General features: G+C 39.1%; 1 non-coding gene across 1 annotated transcript; it reads right to left on the reverse strand.

Moving 5' to 3' along the window:
* Positions 1–17,487: 17,487 nt before the first annotated feature.
* On the reverse strand, positions 17,488–17,587 carry LOC114670705 (small nucleolar RNA U13). Its single transcript, XR_003720400.1, has one exon. It is a non-coding gene; the product is annotated as a small nucleolar RNA U13 (small nucleolar RNA).
* Positions 17,588–24,412: the final 6,825 nt, after the last annotated feature.

The raw sequence follows: 24,412 nt of genomic DNA on the forward strand, positions 1-24,412 counted from the left end.
AACAACCAAGTCACAAGTGCATGCTTTAGTCTTGTTGACTTTGCAACAAAACTGTCATGATCAAGGAAGTAGAGAGAAGTTTCTGCCAAGAGCAGGAGGTCCATGTGGCCTCTCCTCTTGCAGGCCATGGTGGAGAGGGGGCTGTGGTTGGTGTACGTTCCCTTGGAACCCCTCCTGCCTGAGGGGTCTGGAGACACTGGATTCCTTTGCCTCCCACCAGGTAAAAAGTCCTGCTCAAGCTGCCTTGACCAGTCACTAGCATTCACTCCCTGCATGATGAGATAAGCATCTCCCTCTCTGCAGCATCATTCTGCACCTCCAGGCTCAGGTCCGCCAGAAATCCCTGCATGCTTTCAACCTAGCTGAGGAGCCTCTTCCCCTGCTGAAGTTATTCCTCTACCCCTAAGTCCTGTCACCTTCCCTGTGGCCAGGGTTGCAGCACGTGAGAGTTATTGGGTTAGATCAGAGGTCCCCAATCCTTGAGCCATGGAGTGGTCTGTGGCCTGTTAAGAGCCAGGCTGCACAGCAGGAGGTGAGCAGTGGGCAAGTGAGTGAAGCTTCCTCTGTATTTAAAGCCGCTCTCCATTGCTTGCATTACCGCCAGAGCTCCGCCTCCTGTCAGATCAGTGGTGGCATTAGATTCTCATAGAAGCATGAATCCTATTGTGAACGGCGCATGTGAGGGATCTAGGTTGTGCATTCTTTATTAAAATCTAATCCCTGATGATCTGCCATTGTCTCCTCTCATCCCCAGAGGAGACCATCTAGTTGCAGGAAAACAAGCTCAGGGCTCCCATTGATTCTACATTAAGGTAAGTTGTGTAATTATTTCATTATATATTGCAATGTAGTTATAATAGAAATAAAATACACAATAAATGTACTGCACTTGAATCATCCCGAAACCACCCCCACCACACGCCCCTGCACCTGGTCAGTGGAAAAATGTCTTTCATGAAACCAGTTCCTGGTGCCCAAAAAATTGGGGACTGCTGGGTTAGATAACTTCCACCTCTAGGTGTGGATCAACACTGCACAGTTCCTATCCTTAGGGTGAGTGAGTGTATAAATCAGTGAACTTATCACTTCTACTTCTTATGTTGTATTCTTTTGCCTACTACCTTTTGCCTCTACCTTGGTAGGTTTTCATTTAACTTTGCTCTGTTCTCCACGAGCTCTGCTCTCGTTCAGATGCTGGCCTCAGGGACATCCAGCCCTTCTCTCTTGTGCCTCCAGCCGCCCCAGTGGACTTCCCCACCATGCCCCAGCGGAATGCCTGAGCTCTAGAAACCTGACCACTATCTTTGTAACTTCTGACCCTGTATCTGCTCAGGCTCCCATCTGCCCTCACCGGTCTCAGCCGGGCCCTGCGCTTGGTGAGCATGAGCCTCCTTCTTCATGTCCTCGTGCCCTGTGTCCTGCCCTTCTCCGGGTGGCCTGCAATGTCTTCCTGAGAAATCCAAACACCCTTCCCGACTTGGCTGGTGACTCCGTGATCACCCACATCCCACCCGTCACTCCCCATGGTGACTGTACCTGGGTACAAAAAAGTTCCCCAGGGATGTGCTCTTTGTCCTGACTCATGTGAACATGGCTGCCTCTGCCCGTTTCTCTCCACCACCCTGCCCCGAAGACCAGGTGAGGGCTTCCCCTCTGTGTGCCCCAAACCACCTCCAGTTCTCCCTCCGGCAGAAACCATCAGTCCGGGTAGTTCTTGCTTGGTCAGATGCCATCTTCCCAGGAGACTGAATATATGTTGGTGTGGAGTCTTATGTCAAATTCCAGTTCCTGGCACAAAGTAGTTTATCAGGAAATAATTATTGAGAAAATACACTGTGTTTTTGGTATGGGCAAAAGACTTTCTAGCCAAAAATCAGGCTTTGCAACATGCTGTTAAGCATGAAAAACACATAAAAACAAATCTGATAGTTCTGTTGTATGATTGTAGATAAAAATAAAAATAGTTATGCCAGTTAAGTTAGAAATAAGTTAGAAAATATTTGGGTATCAACTGTTTATAACTTAAAATTTCAAAATAAATATTTAGAAATTCAAACCGTATCCTGGTTATGTGGGTTTTTGTGTTGTAAGAAGGGTAACATTGCAAGATGTGCTGCCGCTTGGACACATTTGTAGTCAGGAAAACATTTAGGCTTCATCAAATTTTGATGGACTAAATGATTTACTACTTCTTCTATTGAAATAATTTGTGTAAAATGTTACATGTTTATTGTAAGAAATTAAAACAATGCAGAAAATTCAAATCGAGAAAAATTGCTGAAATATTGTCCATACATTCTCAGTTTACTAAAGGTCTCTGCAGAGACTATTTTACATAAAGGCTTTACAGGAAATCTATTTTACTGTAAAAAATAATATACTGATTTTAATCCATGTACCAAGAAACACGTTACCTGCTGTGAAAGTAGGAAGCTTATTTCACCTCCTTCTCCTACTCTCTTCTTAAATTCCTTAAAATCAAGACCAGCATTAAATGGAAATGATGCAATCTAAAGGTGTTTAGTGTGTGTCGTTTTCTTTGGAGGTAAAGGAATAAAATGTGACCTCTGTGCATGAGGATTTGCCGTGACGAGAGAGAGAAGGAATTAAGTGCACACACCTGTCAATCAGTGTTTGTCTTCTGCCCAGTGGATCATGAGTTGGATCATCCCTAGGGGAAGGATGCCCAGATTAAAATTATATTTAAGATCAGGTACCTTTGTCCTTTCAGGCTTTTGGTATTGAATGTGGCTTTGACGATCCCTCCCTTTGTTTTGAATCCTTATGATATTCTTTCTTAGTATGTTTTGGCTGCAAAATACTTTAGACTGCGTAATTTACAAACAACATTATTGTTCACAGTTCTGGAGGCCAGGAAGTCCGAGATCAAGGAAATAGCAGATTTGGTGTCTGGTGAAGGCCCATTCCTCGTAGTTGACACCTTCTACCTGTGTCCTCACCTGATGGAAGAGGCAAATAAGCTCCCTTAGGCCTCTTTTAGGAAGGCATTAACCCATCCATGAGAGTGGAGTGTTATGACTTAATCACCTCCTGAAGGCCCCACCTCTTAATGCCACCACATTAGGGATTAGGTTTCAACATATTAATTTGGGAGGCTGTGATCACAAACATTCAGACCATAGTCAATATCTTTTTTAGTACAAGACCTGGGCAAATAGGCACCCAAATGCAAGATTATTTGCACAATGGACAGGCCTCTCTGTGAGGTCTAACAAAAGCTGGAAATTCTTTCTCAAGTTTCTTCCTATGTGTCTTATATTTTACACTTAAAAGTTCTGAAAGAAGAGCACACGATAACTTTGCATTTAACTGAAGTGTGCATTATGCCCAGTGGTGCTCGCCTTCGAGCCATTTTGGTATCCTGCTTAGGTGATAGCACATCCAACATTTTTCCACGCTTTTCCTTTATCTAGGGAAGAGAGCAAGTAGCACCATGAAATTTTACTGTTTTGGTGTTTGTTATGCTCTCAAATCATTGCAGCCTTGTATAAGCAAGTGTGTGACTTTTTCCTCCAGGGAGGTCACTCAGAGGCGATGGCAAAGGGAGGCTCTGGGGCCCAGCACACTTCCTGCCTGACTGAATTCATCCCCTCAGCGTCCTCTGCTATGCTGTGTCCGCAGGCAAGCTCTAGTCCTGAGGCCCTGCCCTGTCACCTCTTCTCTGACTCAGCTGATCTCACCCAACATGCCCAAGGATCCTCCCTGACAGTCAGCCCAGCTCTCCCTCCTCCTCCCATTCACATCCAGTGCCCAGCCCTGTGGGTTGCATCTCCTCAGTTGTTATGAATCCTTTTTCCTCCTCTTTCTTCCTACAACAGCCAGCTTAGACCAAGGTCATCTCTTGCAGGTTTGATAAAATCGCCACCCTACAGATCTCCCCAACCCTGTCCTTGCATTCCTCAACACATCCCTTCAGAGCTGCCAAGGTGGCCTGCACAGAGGAGACCATGACAGTGACCGCTTAGAAAGTTTCTGTGGCCTCCCTCCACTTGTCAAGAAAGACAAGCCCCTCAAAAGGCCTGCCTGGGCTTCACTCAGGCTTCTTGTCTTCCCTTTGCTCCAGGATCCTGTAGGGGCTCACACTCAGCAAAGCTGGAGACGTTTCTCTCCATAAATACCAAGCAGAAGCTGGAGGCCTGTGTGCAACATGTGAGTTTACCCAACTCCGATCCAACAGCTGGTCACAAGCTAGCGAGAAGAGGAAAACAAAGCGCATCTATGACAAATTCAAGCCTTCATTTCTCAGCTCTCTTAGAACTCATATTTATTTCCTGGTTTCCAGAAGCTGGGAGTCACCATGTCAATGGAGTCGTTTACTTACCTATCCAAGCCCTGGAGGAGAAGCCTGAGGTGGGGCAAGCCGGTGGCAGTGTGGCTGCTGCTCATCAGACAAGCCACCAGGTGCCATTCAAACAGAGTCAGGGTGGCTGAGGATGGAGGTCTTTATGTGTCAGATTTACTATAAATGTAGAAAAAAAACCCACTAAAGTATTAACTTATTAGATATTCCAAAAATATGTAGGCTAAGCATCAGATTTTTGTGTGTGTAGAATGGCTATTGGAGTTCCAAGTTTTCACAGTGGTTGGCACAAATTTCATTCTGGGAAGACAAGCTGCTAGCCCTGTTCTGCCTTTCTGTGCTTGTTCTTGTGATTTAGACATCCATTCACTTTTCAAAATAATAACACGTTTATAGAGCACACGCTGAAAGTGATGTACCATATTATTTCCAAATAGTTTTCTTGAGGATTTAGGGTGTTATGTGATTAATAATAAATGGAGAAAAGGAATTTTGACATCATGCTACAGTGACAGAAAACCAAGCTGCCTGGGTTAAGTCAGATCATCACTGGAGAGGCTTTTTCTCCGAAAACTGTTCTAATGAGATGCCAAAAATGGCATGAGGATATTAGGTAGAAAACATTGTTTAAGGACTTCTGCAAAGTAAGTTCCTTCAAGTCATCTGTAACTTAGAGCATTTTTACTTAAAATGGTGCTCACTGTGGTTGGTTTCCAGAACAGCTACAAACGCCTACCTCTCCCATGGGTCACCTGTGCTTATGTGTTCTAGAACCTCCTGTTTTAAGTCATAATATACCTAGAAGTCCCTGCATTCTGAGTTCCGTGCAACTAGGGTACTAGGAGCACAAATGCTCCAGTGTGAAATTGACTTCTCCTGGGGATGGTAGGGCTTCCTCTGTGGTCCAGTAATGATGACGTCCCTAACTGGCAGCCTGGGCCCCAGCGTCAGGAGTTGGGCTCATGGTAACACAAAGGTAGGTAAGTCTCTCCCTTGCTGGAGTGCATCCTTGTCTCATCTTTCTCCAATCTACCACTGCAGGGAGTCCCAGTAACTCACTCCAGTTGCTTTTTTTCCATTGTCTATGTTTAAATGCCTCAGAACCAGGTTTCTGCTCTTCCTTGGCCAGCTACAACATGCCAGCACCTCAAAAACATTCATAATAACTTCCTGAAGATTTCTTTTACATAAAAGACATGGATGAACCATCCTTTCTCTGCTCATCTGTCTTCATTTGGTCCTGAAGTGATAGACAAAAGCATACAGATATTTTCAGGCTTTCATTAGACAAAGAATAGACAGTTTTCTGCCTTTCCAGGGAAAAACTCAACCCCAGAAACTGATGGTTGTTTTGTCCCAGCAAAGCAGAGGTCTCTGGGGAGCGGTGCTGGGGCCACAGAGCAGCATCCCAAGGAGAGGAAGGAGGGACCATGTGCTCTCTCCTCCATCTGTGCGCCATGCTTCTTTTCTCTTCCTCCTTCCCTCCTAGGTTGAAGACTGTTTCTTGGTGAATTGGGAACAGGGAATTTGCAGGTAGTGAGAGACGGTAGCTTGGGGGTCGCACAGGACTGTCGTTACCTGTGGTTGGGCAGACTGTGTGTTTCTTCAAGGACACCTCTGAAATACCTTGAGCCTCTAAAGACAAAGGAAGCATAGAATTGAACACATTTCTTAAAACATACACAAATTTATCAAGCTTTTTATTAGGATACACATCCAGTCCGACATGTTTTGGCTGGGGCCTAATAAACATCTCCATGGAATTCACTAAATATTTCAGACTCTGCTTTGCCTCCCTGTGCCCTGAATTTCCCTTCGCAATCTCCTAACCAACCCTCCTTCCTCTAGACTACCTTCATCCTCCTGTTCATCCTCTGGTCTCCTGTCCCCATGTCCTAACCTTCCCTCCTTCTTTCTCCCCTAGTCATCACCTCCTTTTCCTCTCTTATACCCCTCCCTCACCCTCTTTTCCTCTCCATCTTTCTTTTAAATAAAAGAGAACTGCTGTTTACCTTAATAAATGGACTAATTGCCTTAATTTGTCCATATCTCTTTTTCAGTAAAGACTTCATATCAATGTTTCATGGAAAGATCTCTGGTTTATTTAAGGAGTATGAATTTGAACACATATTTATTTCCGTTCATGCTTAGCTCATATGGATATAAACTTGCTAGATGTAACAGAAAATATATTTAAATTATCCTATTGTTATCTTTATTTCTATTTTCACACAATATAAAATCTACAGTAATGAAATATATAAAAGTGTATGGTGCACACTTTTATGCCTGGAACTCTCACTAATCTCCCCCATCCACTCCCCAAAGGTAACAACTGGAACGTTTTTAATTTTCTTAAACCACATGGACATAATTAAGCATATGCCTATCTGGCTGCCAGATGTGATGTTCTCACCAATATGTCTGTTATACATAATATGACGATTTTGCTCAGTGGCTGGTGGGCCTTTGTGCATAATCAGTATTATTAGCAAGTTGATGGCTAGCAAGCAGGAGATTGTTAAGTACAGGACTTACTCCTTGGGTTAGGCTGTTCTTGTGTTGCTAAAAAGGAATACCTGAGGCTGGGTGATTTATAAGGAAGGAGGTTTAATTGGTTCACAGTTCTGCAAGCTGTGCAGGAAGCATGGCAACGGCATCTGCTCTGCTTTTGGTGAGGCCTCAGGAAGCTTTTACTCATGGCAGAAGGCAAATGGGGAGCTGGCGTATCCTATGGCAAGAGCAGGAGTAAGAGAGAGTGGGGAGGTGCCACACAGTTTAAACAACCAGATCTCTGAGAACTCACTCACCCTCATGAGGACAGCATCAAGCCATTCATGAGAGATCCACTCCCATGATCCACATACCTCCCACTAGCCCCCGCCTTTAACATTGGGAATCACATTTCAACACAGGATTTGGACAGGACAAACATTCAAACTATATCACCCCATTCTCAGTGACACTGCTCTGGCTAAGGGAACTTGGGTTATTTCTCAGGCTTTGTTCTAAGAAGGATGATATGGAGCAGGTGGGCAGGTTATTATTTCCCCATGCCTTGCTATGGAGTGGGTAAAGGAATTTACCTTATTTCCACTAGGGTGAAGCCAACTTCCTTACTGTTGTCCTGTCCACATGCTTTGGGGTGGCCCAGAGTGTCTTGGTGTTCCCCTGTATGCCTCTGAAGCCCTTATATCCATATTAAACTTTTAAAAGAATTACTAATCAATCTCTTGTTATAGTTCTGTTCATATTTTCCATTTCTTCTTTTTTCCAATTTTTAAAATTGTAGTAAAATACGTACAACATAAAAGTTACCATCTTAACCATTTTAAGCGTACAATTTAGTGGTATTAAATACGTTTATAAAGTTGTGCAACCATTACTACCATCCATCTCCAGAACTCTTTCATCTTGTAAAACTGAAACTACATACCCATCAAACATTAACTCCCATTCTCCCAGCCCCCAGCAACCACCATTCTACTTTCTATAATTTTGATTACTCTAAATACTTCATATAAGTGAAATCACACAGTATTTGTCTTTTGTGATTAATTGGCTTTTTAAATATAACCCTCCTCTCCCATACATATGTAATATAATATATGTATGTATATATACATACATATGTGTATATGTATATATTACTGTTTAATTCCTATTTGAAAAATAGAACTATAATGCATACATACCCCCCAAATAGAATATTTTACATAAAGAACAGAGACTTTGATAGAAAAGGGTAATTTCAATTCCTTTTTTTTTTAACTTTTATTTTAGGTTCAGGGGTACACGTACAGGTTTGTTATATAGGTAAACTCATGTCATGAGGGTTTGTTATACAGACTATTTCGTCACCCAGGTACTAAGCCTAGTATTCAATAGTTATTTTTTTTCTGATTCTCTCCCTCTTTTCACCTGGCTTTTTTCACTTAGCATAATGTCCTCAAGTTTAATCCATATTGTAGCATATGTCAGAATTTACTTCCTCTTTTCAGCTGAATAATATCCCATTGTATGTATATGTTGCATTTTGCTTGTCAATTTTTTCTGGCAATGGACACTTGGGTTGCTTTCATGTTTTAGCTATTGTGAATGATACTGCTATGAACATGGGTGTACAAATATCTATGTGAGACCCTGCTTGCAATTCTTTAGGGTTTTGTAGTGTTATTCAGTTTCCTATTTCCTTGACGATCTACTAATTATTTTATCCACTATTAAAAGTGGAATATTGAAGTTTCTGATTATTATTGTTGAATTAGTTCTCCCTTCAATTCTATCAGTTTTTGCTTCATGTATTTTGAGACTCTGTTGTTAGGTGCATATATGTTTATAGTTGATATAGTTTCCTGAATAATTGACCATTTTATTATTATAAAATGTCCTTCTTTGTCTCTAATGACATTTTTTTTTTTTTTTTTACTTAGTCCATTTTTTCCCTCATATTGGAACAGCCACTCTATCTTTCTTTTGGGTACTGTTACAGTAATATTACAGTTTCCATACATTCTGCCAATCTCTAAAATTTAATTGGAGAGTAATCTATTTACATTTAATGTAATTATTGATAAGCTGGGATCTATGTCTGCCATTTTAATATTTGTTTTCTGATTTTCTCATGTTCCTCTATTTCTCAATTACTGCCTTTTATGTTAGACTTTTCCTAATGTATCACTTAATTCTCTTATTGTTTCTTATAGAGTCAGTCTGTTAGCAACAAACTTATTTTTGTTTATGTGGAAATATCTTACTTTCTCCTTCATTTTAAAAGAATAATTTTGTTGGATACATAATTCTTGGTTGACATGTTTTTTCTTTCAGCACTTTGAATATGTCAACTCATTGCCTTCCTACCTCCGCTGTTTCTGATGAGAAATCCATTGTTTTTCTTATTACAGATCCCTTGTATGTGATGATTTGCTTCTCTCTCTGATTTCAAGATTCTCTCGTAGTCTTTATCTTTTTGACAGTTTATTATGTGTCTACATGTTGATCTCTTTGAGTTTATCCTACTTGGAGTATTTTGAGCTTCTTGAATGTATAGATTCATGTATTTCATCAAATTTGGGGATTTTTTGGCCATTACTTTTTCTACTATTCCTTCTATTCCTCTATTACTCCTTTTCTGGGACTCCTGTTATGCATGTTGGTCCACCTGGTGGTGTTTCTTAGGCTCTGTTCACTTTTCTTCATTCTTTTTGTTGTTGTTCCTCATACTATGTAGTCTGAATCTGTATTCATGCCCGTCAGTTCTTCTGCCTGCTACTATTTAACTCCGCTAGTAAATTTTTAATTTCAGTTATTATAATTCTCAACCAAATAATTTCTTTGGGGTTCCATTTAATAGCTTTTACCTCATTAATATTTTCTATTTGGTGGGACATCATTCTCATCCTGTCTTTTGGATCCTTTTTAAACAGCAGAAAAAATATTTGTTTCTATCAAATCAAAAAGAATGAATAAATCTTCAAGCAAGATAATCAAAATGATCAATAATACAATTAATAAGATAGCATATACAGATCACACTGCAGGTTTAGATACTTTGCATTAAAGCACATATACCAAGATGAAGAGAGCCAGCAACTATTGCACTGAGGGAAAGTACTCTGCCTCATGGTACATGCATGACCTCTGGGAAACTCTAGCTGACATTTCACAGGACAGTAAACAAAGAGACAGGTCATCATTGCGTTAGAGAGCTGATCTGAGCTTGACAGGGATCACAGTGAAATGCCATTGTAACTCAACAGTTTCCCCAGAGATCCATTCATCTCAAAAACAGGAATATATAAAAATCAGCAGTACAAATTCTCATAAAACTAGAAAAGCCCTCTAAGCCCTACTATCCTTGGAGTTTACATAAAGATTGAGTTTTCATTTTTCTTCCCTTGACTCTTCTCTAAATTAAATAAAAATAGTTTATTTTTATTTAGTACACTTTTAACTTTATAGCCAAAGCCTTAAAATGAAGAATGGCTTAATAAAATGAATTATACACATTCCAAACCTAAGGAAAATCTCCAAGGTAGTCTGCTCCTTTGAAAAGTTTTAAACAGGAAATATTTTATTTAAAGAATGACATTGTACTTCCTGGAATAACCTAATTATTACCAGAGGAAGGAATTCATATCTATGCCATACAAGAGTTTTCACTTTATTTATTTTTTTTTGAGATGGAGTTTTGCTCTTGTTGCCTAGGCTGGAGTGCAATGGCGCGATCTCAGCTCACCACAACCTCTGCCTCCTGGGTTCAAGCGATTCTCCTGCCTCAGCCTCCCGAGTAGCTGGGATTACAGGCGTGCACCACCACGCCTGGCTGATTTTGTATTTTTAGTAGAGATGGGGTTTCTCCATGTTGGTCAGGCTGGTCTCAAACTACCGACCTCAGGTGATCCCCCCACCTCGGCCTCCCAAAGTGCTGGGATTACAGGCGTGAGCCACCGCACCCAGCCAAGAACTTTCACTTGTTGGGAAATGTTTTACTAAATCTTTTTCAAACCACACACAAACAACACACACACACACACACACACACACACACACACACACACACACAATGATCAAATTGGGGGATTTCCTGAGGTATACAGATAATGGCAAGGGTAATGGTGTTGTGTGCTTCAGAGGCACAACATAATGGACATCGAAAGGGAAGGCGAGGAACATGAGCTTGCCTCCTCCACAGATGAGCCTGGACCCAAGCCCAGTGGACTTTACAGACTTTTATTTCTATTATAAATGGGGACTTAGGGAGGAGGATTAAGGGCTCAGACTCTCCACTAGTGCTTCCTTTGCTTAAGCCAAGGAAAAAACAACAAACAGAGGTGAACATCACTTTGGTGAGCTCTGCTATTCTTGATGTGAGGTCACAAGTAGAACCAAGCCGACTGAGAACTCCGGGTTGTTTGGGACACGACACAACTAGTTAACATCTTCCTGGATGTTCAGTCTTCTGAGTCAGGAAAGCCTGGGCTGGAGTCCCAGCTCCACTGTTCACTGGCAGCAGAAGCCTGGCCAAGATGCTTCACATCCCCATCCTTCCTTCTTTGTTTATAAGTGTGGAATCATGCCTCTCTCATAGAATGCGAGGAAGATTAAATGAGATGTTTGTAAAGTCCTAAAACTACACATTTTACTCATTTGGCCTTCAGTAATTGGTGCCTATCATAAGTTTGTCTTAGTGTTTCAGGGTGTTAAATAGCAGCATTTCCAGGTTCTAAATAAGTGGAAACCTGTTAGGATAATGGAAGCAAACTGAATTAAGAGCTGGGTAGAATGGCAGAATGTGAGATCAGTGTGAAATCTTAGGGACTATCAAAACCACTCTGCTTAAAGGTGAAAGTACTGCACGTGGGGCTGTAGAAGGAAAACCAAGAAAAGATGTCCCTTTAATTTTACTTTTTGTCAAAATATTTTCAAGATTATTAATTTTTACAAAATTGTTTAAGGGAAAACTAGAGAGTTTGTTGAAGAAAGCCAGAACGGGGATTTTTTTAAAGCCACTGACCGTGAAATAAGCATTGTCTTTTAAAGACCATGGAAAAGGGCCAGGCATGGTGGCTCACACCTGTAATCCTAGAACTTTGGGAGGCCTAGGCGGGTGGATCACCTGAGGCCAGGAGTTCAAGACCAGCCTGGCCAACATGGCAAAACCCCATTTCTACTAAAAATACAAAAGTTAGCAGGGTGTGGTCGTGCACGCTTATAATCCCAACTACTTGGGAGGCTGAGGCAGGAGAATTGCTTGAACCCAGGAGATGGAGGCTGCAGTGAGCCGAGATTGTGCAACTGTACTCCAGCCTGGGGGACAGAGCGAGACTCTGTCAAAAAAAAAAAAGGACCATGGAAAAGGTGTTTGTCTCCTATTGGTCTCATCCTGCAAAGGACCCTCAGCTGCTGAGCAATCTCAGCAAAAGCAAATGCTGTTGAGACTTATTGAGTGACTTGTTGTTGGGTAGAATTGTCTATCTGGAAAGGAAGGATGGATGGGGGAGTAAAGTATGGAATCAGGGATCAGGCCATTTCTTATACCTCACCCAAACTCCAAAGGCAAAGATCACATTGGAGGAGCTGCTAAACACAAAAGGAAGAAAGAAGTTTGAAGATTTTTCTGCTTCTGAAAAAGTACACACTTTCCTCTTTTGAACTATCCACATAATAACTTCAGCTCTACTTTTCCTAGTTTGCAGAAACCACTTACATGGCAGTACTACTATAAATTGTGCAATTTTCCTCATATCAGACTTGTTTTTCTCTATATCTGGTTCCTCAGGAAACCTGAACTTTATCTACGTGTCTGATATGCACCCTGTCTCCATCAGCTGGCATTCAATTGCAGCTCTAAATTCAGAGTCAATACAATGCACTGATGTTTCATTTACCTGAGCTGGGCGCTTTTATCCCATAAACCTAAAAAGTAAACAATCTTATTTTGTTGTAATTGAGAGGATGAGGAGAAGACAGATCTACATTTCCACTAAGGTAGCCAAAGAACGCTCACATGAAAGGACAAAGGGAGAGGGGCCGGCAAGAGTCTTGGCACTCTTTATAAGGAAGACGCACTCGTTATGGAACAGGATATATGTGGCAGTGAATTGACTGGGGACTCGCTGGGACATCTCCAGAAAGTAAATCATGGGTTTCAGCACAACTAACGGGATGAAATAGGCATCTTTTTTCTCACCAGTGTGAAGGATTAGAAGTCACTCCTAGGAATAGAAAAGGACATTCTCTGGGGATAGTCATGATGTATGATTTTTAAGGCAGGAATAAATTCCATTGTCCTTCCCAGAAGACAGCAAGAATTATTCAAGGTGGCCACCAAATCTGGAAATAAGGCAAATCTTTTAAATGGTTTATTAATATTGCATTATAATGGATGACAAAACATTAGTATCTAATTCTAGACTTTATGGACACCTCATAGAATGAATCTTTGGAATATAAAAAATAACACTTTTGTTTTCCCTTAATCAGGAAACTGTTACACTCAGTCGAGAAATAGCTAGTGCAACATTTGTTCAACCCCAAAGGCTCCATTCCCTTTACCAACTATTTATAATATTCTTGGGCCACTCACAGGAGAAAAACACTATCAGCATTGAGAGAGAGCAGCGTTTTCAAAATACGTTTTGTTGTCTTAAACAAAAAGCTTAACTATGCTACTAGTCCAGTAATTCTGTATGGTCTTATCACTTCTATTCATAAGATATAATCTGGCCAGGTGCAGTGACTCACGCCTGTAATCCCAGCACTTTGGGAGGCCAAGGCTGGTGGATCGCCTGAAGTCAGGAGTTGGAGACCAGCCTGGCCAACATAGTGAACCTCGTCTGTACTAAAAATACAGAAAATCAGCTGGGTGTGGTGGTGGGTGCCTATAATCCCAGCTACTAGGGAGGCTGAGGTGGGAGAATCACTTAAACCCATGAGGCGGAGGTTGCAGTGAGCCAAGATGGCACCATTGCATCCAGCCTGGGCAACAAGAGCAAAACTTCATCTCAAAAAAAATAAAAAAGATATAGTCTTTAACATTTATGTAGGTGAATACGTGTTATGTTTTTGAGAAGTCCCAAAAGACTTTGAGAGTTCCCAAAAGACTTTTAGGAGTTTAATTTTTTCACAATTAAATAAAGGAGCAGTGTCAATCTATGAGAGTCAGACCAGCCGTTTAAATAAGACCCTCTTCATAGCTCAGTTACCAGTGCCTGAAGAGATTCAATACAGTCCCCTTGCTCTCATTTATTAGAAAGAAGGATTTGAGAGGGATAAGAGCATTAACTATCCACATTATTTAATAGCTTATATTTAATAGCCTACGAAGACAGAAAACAGATGTCAAAAAATACAGTCTTAAAAATAAAGGACTGGGGGCAGTGACTCACTCCTGTAAATCCAAGCACTTTGGGAGGCCGAGGCGGGTGGATCACCTGAAGTCAGGAGTTCAAGACCAGCCTGGCCAACATGGTGAAACCCCGTCTCTACTAAAAATACAAAAATTAGCTGGGTGTGGTGGCGGGCACCTGCAATCCTGGCTATTTGGCAGGCTGAGGCAGGAGAATCGCTTGAACCCGGGAGGCAGAGGAGGCAGTGAGCCGAGATCATGCCATTGCACGCCAGCCTGGGTAACAGAGTAAGACTCCATCTCAAAATAAATAAAAAAATAAATAAAATTAAAATTAAAAAAAAAAAGAAGCCAAATCCTTTCATCCCAGGATGTCTGAAAAGGAGAGATTCTGTGAAGCATGGATGCAGAAAAGGAGTTATTCCTACCAGAAAAAATGAACTGTGGACACAGTCACTGAAGACCAGGGAAACAATTACCTGATTCCTCAAGTTACCTGTTCACTTTATTTGTCATTGTTATTTTCGTCAGTGTTTTCATATGTATTCAGTGACCTGGAAACCTTTTTGGTGAACTTTTGTTTATTTTTAAAGAATAAGATTATGAATTGATTAGTATAAATAAATGCTATTTGTTTTCTCTGCAACCACTTAGACAAGGCTTATCCCAACCTCAGCTCTATTGACATTTTGGGCCCACAAATTCTTCACTTGAGAGGCCTTGTATTGTGCATTGTAGGGTATTTAGCAGCATCCTGGGTCTCTACCATGACAATAGAAACCTTTACCCTCCCCAAGTTTTGACAAAAATGTCTCCATACTTTGCCAAAAGTCCACTAAAGGCTGAAATTTCCCCTGGTTGAGAATTACTGGTGTAGACCTATTTCCCAGGAACCCTCTTCTCCAAGTAGGAGGGCTGCCTGTGAGGCCTGTGTAAGTGGGTGGGCTGTGACAACCGTCACACATCACTATTGAAAGTGATTCCATGTCATTCCTCTGGGATGCCTCAGTGTCCCTTCAGTTATTTCCTTCCAAGTTTGACGGAGTACTTAAGAATTTTGTCCATTCACAATATTTCCCTCATAGTGCTCTCATAGGGTGGAAATGGCCTTGGAAGAAGGAGCCAAAAAATTCCTGGAATCTTCTGTCTCTCTGTGACCATTATTAACATATTTTAACTAAGATGTTTAAATGATACTGGTATATATATATATTTTTTCAATTTTGCTTAATTTTATTAGATGTAGAGAAAGAGGATTAGTAAATTCTGCCGTCTTATCCTAGAAATACCCTTTATCCATAGAATAAAGTTGAAATTTCTTATTGTGATATGTGATACTCTTCACAGGTTGGCACTTGTTTTCTTTCTTTAACCTCAGTGTTCAGAACTTACCCACACATATCCAAAAAATGTCCATGCTCTGTGAAGCATGCAATTTGTATTTATAAAAGACGGTTCATTCTATCCCCTAGAAGCATCCACTGCTGTTGACATCTCACTGTTTGGATCTGTTGCCAGGAAATTTACTAGGAGACACCAACATAGACTGTTAGATAATAGCAATTATTATTATCTAATAGCAATCTTATAGAAAGCTCTGTAATTGTAATCTTATAGAAAGTAGATGATATCCCGGTGAGCAACTGGGTGAAGGTAGCATAAGCAAGTGTTCCTTTGGAGCTGTTGGTGTCTTAATCTCTTAACATTTTAAGAAACAGAACAAATAGCTGTCATAAACATGACACTTCCAGGACGCCCTTCGTTATCAGATTTTAATTACGTAATTAGTTCCAGAATATTTTGGTTCTCATATTTTCCTACACTTATGAGAGTAGCCATTCAAATAACCTCCCATCCTCTGGCTTTATTCCAGTAAATCCATTTTTCATAGCTCCAGAGTGACCTCTCTAAAGTGTATCTACTATTTGAAGCTTTCAGTGATTTCCCAATGCCTATTAGTTAAAAAGAAAACGAACGTGGCTGGTAAGATCTCTCACTATCTTTCCTGTCACTCGGCGCTCTAGCTGAATGTAATGTCACCATTATCTTGCACAAGTCAGCAGCATAGCACTGCATGGTTTCCATTACCCTTCAAGACAAACCTGCAGCAGGGAAGTGGCAAGAGGTCAGCTCAATTCTGATTGAGGACTGAATACAAGAATAGGAAGCCTTGTGGTTTTTCAGAGCAGTTTCATGGCTACAATTTTTATTCTAATAAGACTAATATTAATTATGTTCTCCCATTTTTACTTTTTTGCAGCTATCTTCTTTACATGATTTATTATATCTTTATTTCAACAAGTCCTACAGAACACATGGAGTTCACAAACTTATATGGAAACTGGAGTCTTAAATGTTTGGGGGAGTTCATAAAAAGAGCACAGAATTTTGATGCTAGGCTGCATTTACAGAAAGAGCTGTCTAGGGCAAGTTGATTTAATTTTCTCAGAAAAGTTTTATTGAAAATGCCTATAATTGTTGTATATCATTTATACACGATGATATAAATTAAAAACTCAGGAATATTGGGTAGAAACAAATCTTCAAGGGTGCCAGCCCAGAATATTAACTATTAGTTATTAACTTGAATATTAGTTATTAACTTGAGTTAATATAGATCATTTCTAAGTGAGATTGTCTCGTAGGAATCATATTCGTGGTGGTTAGTCTCCAGAGCAGCTCACAGGTGCCTCCTTACTGCCTTACTCATAGTGTTCCAGAATGTTCTTCCATGAGGTACATGTATTCTGTGTTCCAGGCTCTTTGGATACAGGAGCACAAACACCTCAGTAAGAAAGTTTCCTCTGGAGAAGGAGGAGGTAGGAGTGTGTTCAGCTGTGATCCGGTAGCAGAGACACAGGTTCACTCGGGGTTCCTGACAGTAACTTGGGGCAAGAGTTATGTGTCCTGGCCTCTTTCCTGTAAAGTTCAGGGCTTTTCCTTCCAGGGTAAACTTCTAGACACATAGCTCATTGACCTCTCAGACTTTCCTTTAGCAGAAATCTACTTATTACCTTTAGTAGCTGCTAGGAACCTGCCTTTCCAGAATTTAAGTTAGGGAGTACTATAAAGTGGGCAACCTAACTTACCTTTTGCAAAGGATAAATATAGCTTGTAACAACACTTTAAAAGTCTTTCATTTTCACTCCCTCTTTGAAATGCAGTATTTGTCATCAACTCAAGGCCCATATGTATAGGAGTCTGTCTTAATTATTATGGCTTACAGTGCAATTCTGAAATCTTTTAAAGGAAGTCTCCTATGTCTCCTATTCTTTTTTCTTTTTATGTTCCCTTCTTTTTTTTTTTTTCAAGTTCATGTTGGATGGATAATGTGACGATATCATAACAAGGTTCAAGGGTGGCACAGGTCACACATGCGTGTGAACACCCCATCGTCACAGGAACTACAAAAGGATCTCCCATTGTTCTTTAACAAAATTTTCTTTGCTCTTCTCAGAAATTTTATCTTGTAAATGAACCTTAGTATCCAAATCCACTAAAAATCTCAAGTTAAAAAATGTTATTGCATTTATAGATCAATATGCATGTAAGAAAAAGGAGAAATTAACATCTGTAAGTATTGAATCTTTTATAGAAATCATGTTTGTATTTTTTAAATTATATGTGCTTTTAGAAATATTCTCAGTAAAATTTTATAACTTTCTTCTTGTAAATCTTAGATATTTTTTCATAGGTTAGTTTCTAGGTACTTAAAGTGTTTCTTGATGTCTAAATGATGTAGTTTTAATGATGTTTTGTCACTGGAATTTGCAGATATATAAGAATGTTTTATTTCTTTCTTATATGGTTTTCTCACCAAAACTCTCTTTATAAAAATGACTATTTTTAGAGCAATTTTTCGGTTTACAGAAAATCTGGGCAAAAAAGGAATTCCCATAACCCCTTCTTCCTTCAATATAGTTTCTCCTGTTATTAACATTTTATATTAATGTGGAACATTTGTTACAATTGATGAACCATTATTGAAACATTATTAACTAAAGTTCATAGTTTACATTAGTATTCTTTCTTTGTGTTGTAAAGTTCTATATTTTTTTGTTTGTTTTGTTTTTGAGACAGGGTCTCACTTTGTCACCCAGGCTGGAGTTAAGTGATGCAATTACAGCTCACTGCAGCCTCAGCTTTCCGGGCTCAAGGGGTCCTCCCGCCTCAGCCTCCTGAGTAGTTGGGAGTACAGGCATGCGCCACCACACCTGGCTAATTTTCATTTTTTTTTGTATAGTTGGGCTGCCCAGGCTGGTCTCAAACTCCTAGGCTCGAGCAACACCACCCCTTGGCCTCCCAAAATGCTGGAATTACAGGAGTGAGCCATCACACCCAGGAAAAATCCATCGGTTTTGACAAATGCATGTCATGTACCTGCCATTGCAGTACCATCCAGAAGAGTTTTGCTGCCTTGAAAATCCCACGTGCTCCTCCTATTCATCCTTCCCTTCCTCCTCCTGAGTCTCTGGCAACCACTGATCATTTCATTGTCTCTACAGTGTTGCCTTTCCCAGAATCCTGTATAGTTGGAATCACAATGTATGCACTCTTTTCAGATTGGCTTCTTTCCCTTAGGTTTTCAGTTTCTTTCTTTTTTTTTTGGAGACGGAGTCTCGCTCTGTCGCCCAGGCTGGAGTGCAGTGGCCAGATCTCAGCTCACTGCAAGCTCCGCCTGCCGGGTTCACGCCATTCTCCTGCCTCAGCCTCCCAGGTAGCTGGGACTACAGACGCCCGCCACCTCGCCCGGCTAGTTTTTTTGTATTTTTTAGTAGAGACGGGGTTTCACTGTGTTAGCCAGGATGGTCTCGATCTCCTGACCTCGTGATCCGCCCATCTCGGCCTCCCAAAGTGCTGGGATTACAGGCTTGAGCCACCGCGCCTGGCCGGTTTTCAGTTTCTTTCATCACATATTTTGGAATATAACATTTGCAATTGCTGAGGGTTTTGTTTTACTTATAACTTTATATAACTTCATTATAACATAATTGTAAACCTGATTTCTTTGTTCTAATGGTCTGAGTTGGGACCATAACAGTGGAAATCTTTTGAAGAATTTTTAATTTTCTCATTTATTCTAGCATTTCACTATCCAATACGATGTTTATTCCAGGATTTTGGTTGATTTCATTAATCAGGTAAATATTTTCTCTCTTCCAGTACTTCTAAAATTTCTCTGGTCAGGTATGGCATTATTTTGTAAGGGATAATTTTACAGTATCTATTAAAATGTTATTTTCTTTTTAAAAGTCAATTCCTTTAGGAAACTACAGTGATAGGTTTTTCTAATGTTGAACTATCCTTACACTTCTTGGTAAACCCTAATTGGTTGTGTCAGTCTTTTTTTACATTGTAGGATTTGTTTCTCTGCTATTTTAGTATATTTACCGTTAGGCTAATAAGTAGGATTTAGTTGTTTAGTTGTTTTAATTGCTCTTGTTGTTTTTAACTAAACAAATGCTTTGCTAACTTTCTACCTTTTCATCTATTTCTGGACCCATTGATTAAACACTGGGATTATAGAGCAAATTAATTTTGGTAAAAATTTTAATAATACCTCAAAGGTATGGTGTCTTTGAGATAATTTTTTGTCTAACTTTTCGATTGTTGTGATTTTGGTTTCTTTTTATTTTTTAACTTGCTTTGTTTAGATTTTGATAAACTGTATTTTCCTAAACATCTATTTTATCTAGATTTCCAAATCTTGAAATATTTGTGTATTTGTGTTTGTGTATGTATATACATTTTTGTAAACATGGACTATATGTTTTTTAAATGTTTTGCAGTGTAATATTTATTTTTCCTGAAATTAATGACTTTTAACTTAATCTGAACTACATATGATTGTCTGCCTCAGAAATATTGTGGATATAGTACTAGCCATTACTGATTAGGCCTACATTTTTATTACACCAATTTGTGTAATACTTTCCTTTGTCTTTTTTTCTTAGGTTTATTTGGCTGAATTTTTCCTAGATTCTTGATTTGCACACATACTTTTTAAATTTTAGCCTTCCTTGCTCCCATTTAAGGCTAAGAATTATTTTTTGAGGACACTTTGGCTAAGAAGTATTTTCAATTTATAGCGTTACCAATATCTTTAATTCTGAAATCTAATTTCAGATGTGACTTATTATTAACCCAAGAGATCATGATAAATTATTAAATTTGTGTACAGGCAACAAAAACAAAAATAGACAAATGGAATTTAATTAAACTAAAAAGCTTCTGTATGCCAAAAAAAAAAAAAATAATCAACAGAGTAAAATGACAACTTGCAGAATGGGAGAAAATATGTGTAAACTATTCATCCAACAAGGAATGAATATCCAGAATTTATAAGGAACTCAGACTACTAACAACAGCAAAAATAATCTCATCAAAAACTGGGCTAAGGATATCAATAGACATTTTTCAAAAGATGGCAAACAGGCCAGGCACAGTGGCTCAGGCCTATAATCCCAGCACTTTGGGAGGCTGAGGCAGGCGGATCACCTGAGGTCAGGAATTGGAGACCGGCCTGGCCAACATATAGTGAAACCTCGTCTCTGCTAAATATTTGTGAAATTTTCAGTTTTCCTTCTGTTATTGCCTTCTGCTTTCATTTCATTGTGGCCAGAGAGATGCTTTGTGTTATTTCAGCCTTTTTATACTTATTGAAGATTATTTTGCAGCCTAACATACCTTGAAGAATATTTCATGTGCACTTGAGAAGCATGCATAATCTGCTGTTGTTGGGTGAAGTGTTCTACATATGTCTGTTAGGTCTAGTTGGTTTACAGTGATACTTAAGTCCTCTATTTCCTTATTAATCTTCTATCTAGTTGCTCTATAGCTCAGTAATCCATTAGTGAAAATGGGGTACTGAAGTCTTCAACTATTATTATAAAACTGCCCGTTTCTCTTTTTAACTTTGGTAATTTTTGTTTCATATATATTATGGGACTCACACTGTTACACATCTATGTTTATAATTATTCTAACTTCTTGATGGATTGACTTTTTCATAACATATAACATAAACATATAATATCATTCTTTGTCCCTTGTAACAATTTTTGATTTTTTTGTCAGATATTAGGACAGTCACCCCAACTCTGTCTTGGTTACTATTTCCATGTAATATATGTTTCCTATCTATTCATTGTCTACCTCTTGTACCTTTGGATCTAAAGTGAGTCTCTTGTAGATAGTACACAGTTGGCTCATATTTTAAAAATTCATTCTACTGATTTCACCCTTTTAATTAAATAATACATTTATACTTAAAATAATTACTGATAAGGAAGCATTTACTTCTGCCATTTTGGGATTTGTTTTATATATGGATTATATATTTTTCATTTTTCAATTCCTGCAATACTGCCTTCTTTTGTGTTTAATTGATATTTTTAAGTGTATCATTTTGTAAAAAAATTAGCCAAGCATGGTGGCACATGCCTATAATCCCAGTTTCTTGGGAGGCTGAAGCAGGAGGAGAATCGCTTGAACCTGGGAGGTGGAGTTTGCAGTGAGCTGATTGTGGCTACTGCACTCCAACTTGGGCAACAGAATGAGACTCTGTCTCAAAAAAAAAAAGTGTATCAATTTGATTTCTTCTCTTTTCTTTTTCTCATTATCTTTTTTGTTATTTTCTTCATTGTTACTCTGGGAATTACAATTGTCATCTTAAATTTGTAGCACTCTAGTTTTAAATTTATACCAACTTACTTTCAATAGTATATAAAAATTCTGCTCCTATACAGCTTTGTCCTCTCCTTATATTGTTATTGCCACAAATTACATCTTCATATATTGTGTGACTATTAACATAGGTTTATAATGATTACACATTTGTCTTTTAAATTATGTAGAAAAAAACAGGAGTTACAAGCCAAAAATACAATAATACTTTATATTTATATATGTAGCCACCATGTCTGGCTAATTTTTCTATTTTTGGTAGAGATTGGGTCTTGCCATGTTGCCTGGGCTCAAGTGATCTTCCCACATTAGTCTCCCAAAGTGTCAGGATTACAGGCATGAGCCACCACACCTAGCTAGGTTTTTTTTGTTTGTTTTTTCTCTTTCAGCACCTTAAATATTTATTCTACTGTCTTTTTGGCATCCGCAGTATCTGAAGAAAAACCAACTGCTAATCTTATTAAGAATCTTTTGTAAGTGATGAGCCTCTTCTCTCTTCTTGCTTTCAAGATTCTCTTTGTGACTTTTGACAATTTGAATACAATGCATCTCAGTGTGAATCTCTATGCATTTACCCTACTTGTGTAAGATTGGTGCAAAAGTAATTGTGGTTTTTGCTATTGAAAGTAATGGCAAAACTGTAATTACTTTTGCACCAGCCTATATAGTTCACTTAGCTTCTTGAATGTGTAGATTCATGTCTTTCATCAAATTGGGAGCGTTTTTAACCATGATTTCTTCAAATATATTTTCTGGTCCTTTCTTTCTTCTCCTTCTGGGACTCCCATTATATATATGTTGGTATGCTTGATGCTGTCCCATAGTTCTCTGAGGATTGGTTCTTTTTTTAAAAAAACAGCTTTATTGAGACATCATTTACATACAAATATTATATATATTTAAAGTGTACAATTTGATGTTTTCATATGTGTACATTGTGAAATGATCACAACCAAACTAATAAACATATCCAGTACCTCTACATAGTTACCATTGTAAATGTATGTAATTAGATTTAAAATTTATCCTCTTAACAAATTATCACTATACAATACAATGTTGTTAACTGTCATTACCATGTTGTACATTGAATCTCCAGGAATTATTTATCTTTGTTAATTCTTCTTTATTCTTTTTGCTTCATACAATAGATCTCAATTAACCTTCCTTCAAGTTTGCTTATTCTTTATTCTGCTGTTGAACTACTCTAATTTTTCATTGCAGTAACTGTACTTTTCAGCTTCAGAATTTCTATTAGGTTGTTTCTTATAATTTCTATAGCTTTATTGATATTCTCTATAAGGTGACACATCATTCTTCTGGTTTCCTTTAGTTCTTTGTCCATGGTTCTCTTTTAACTCTTTGAACACATGTTAAGAGTTGATTTAAAGTCTTCGTCTGGTAAGTCCAGTGTCTGGGCTTCTTCAGGGACTGTTTCTATACATTTCTTATTTTCCTGTGAATAGGCCATCATTTCTTGCTTCTTTGCATGTGTCATAACATTTTGTGGAGAAGTGGAGATTTTGCATAATATGACAACTTTGGAAATCAGATTATCCTCCCTCTCCAGAGTTTGTTATTGCTGCTTGTTGTAGTTTGTTGTTGTTTAACACTTCAATGGTTTAGACACTTCTCTAAACCATTTTTGTTAAAGCTATATTCCTTGTGGTTGGCCACTGAAGTTTTGTTATTTTAGCTTAGTGGTTAGCTAGTGATTTGAAGAGATTTCCTGAAATACTGAGAGCCAAAAGTGTAAAACACTCTCCCAGTCTTTGCAGGTTGGCTTTGCATGGCTAACTCCTTCAATGCTTAGCCAGGTTGTTTAAAACTCTGCCTTAACCTTCACTCCCTCGTATGGAGCCTAAAAGTTAGATAGATGTTAGAGATTAGAGTCTTTTCAGGTGTCTCTGGGCATACGTCCAGCCTGGGAATGTATGTGACCTTCTGGATTTCTTCATATATACAGAAGCTTTTCAAAGTCATCATTTCCCCAAGTATCTCCATATGTAATCTCCTTCTTCCCAGACTTTTCTTGCTGCTTGTTGCTTGCTCCAACTGTCACCCTTTGTCTCAGGTGGCTAAGGCTAATATATTTGCTTTTACATGCTTTCAACAAACACCACTCAGAAACTGCTTATGACTTGGAGAAAGTTTGAGCCAGGTAAAAGAAAAGCAAGTCCTTGTGCCAACCCTTCAGGGAGCCCAGATGATCAAAACACACCGCCATGATTCCTTAAGAATAAGTCCGTATTTCTCCCTCTGATGCCAGCAACCTGCATCTGGAATGTGAGCTGCTGTGTGAGCTGCTACCAAGCTGATGATGGGGCATGGTAAGCAGGTAAGTTATAATGCCACAGCACTTTTACCAAAATTCAGCAGTGTCTTTCTTCAGTAAGCACTCCCCTGCTTGTTAATGTTGATTTTTAATAGATTCCCAGAGTTCCAAAAAATTTGATTCTTAACAGTTTTTGCAAGGTTGTTTATTGCTTTTGTGGAGAGACAGGATTTTAGAGTTCCCTACTCTGCTATTTTCAGTAACATTACACCTGGATGAC

The sequence above is a fragment of the Macaca mulatta genome, chromosome 10 (genome assembly GCF_049350105.2).
Source record: "Macaca mulatta isolate MMU2019108-1 chromosome 10, T2T-MMU8v2.0, whole genome shotgun sequence".
NCBI classification, from domain to species: Eukaryota; Metazoa; Chordata; class Mammalia; order Primates; family Cercopithecidae; genus Macaca; species Macaca mulatta.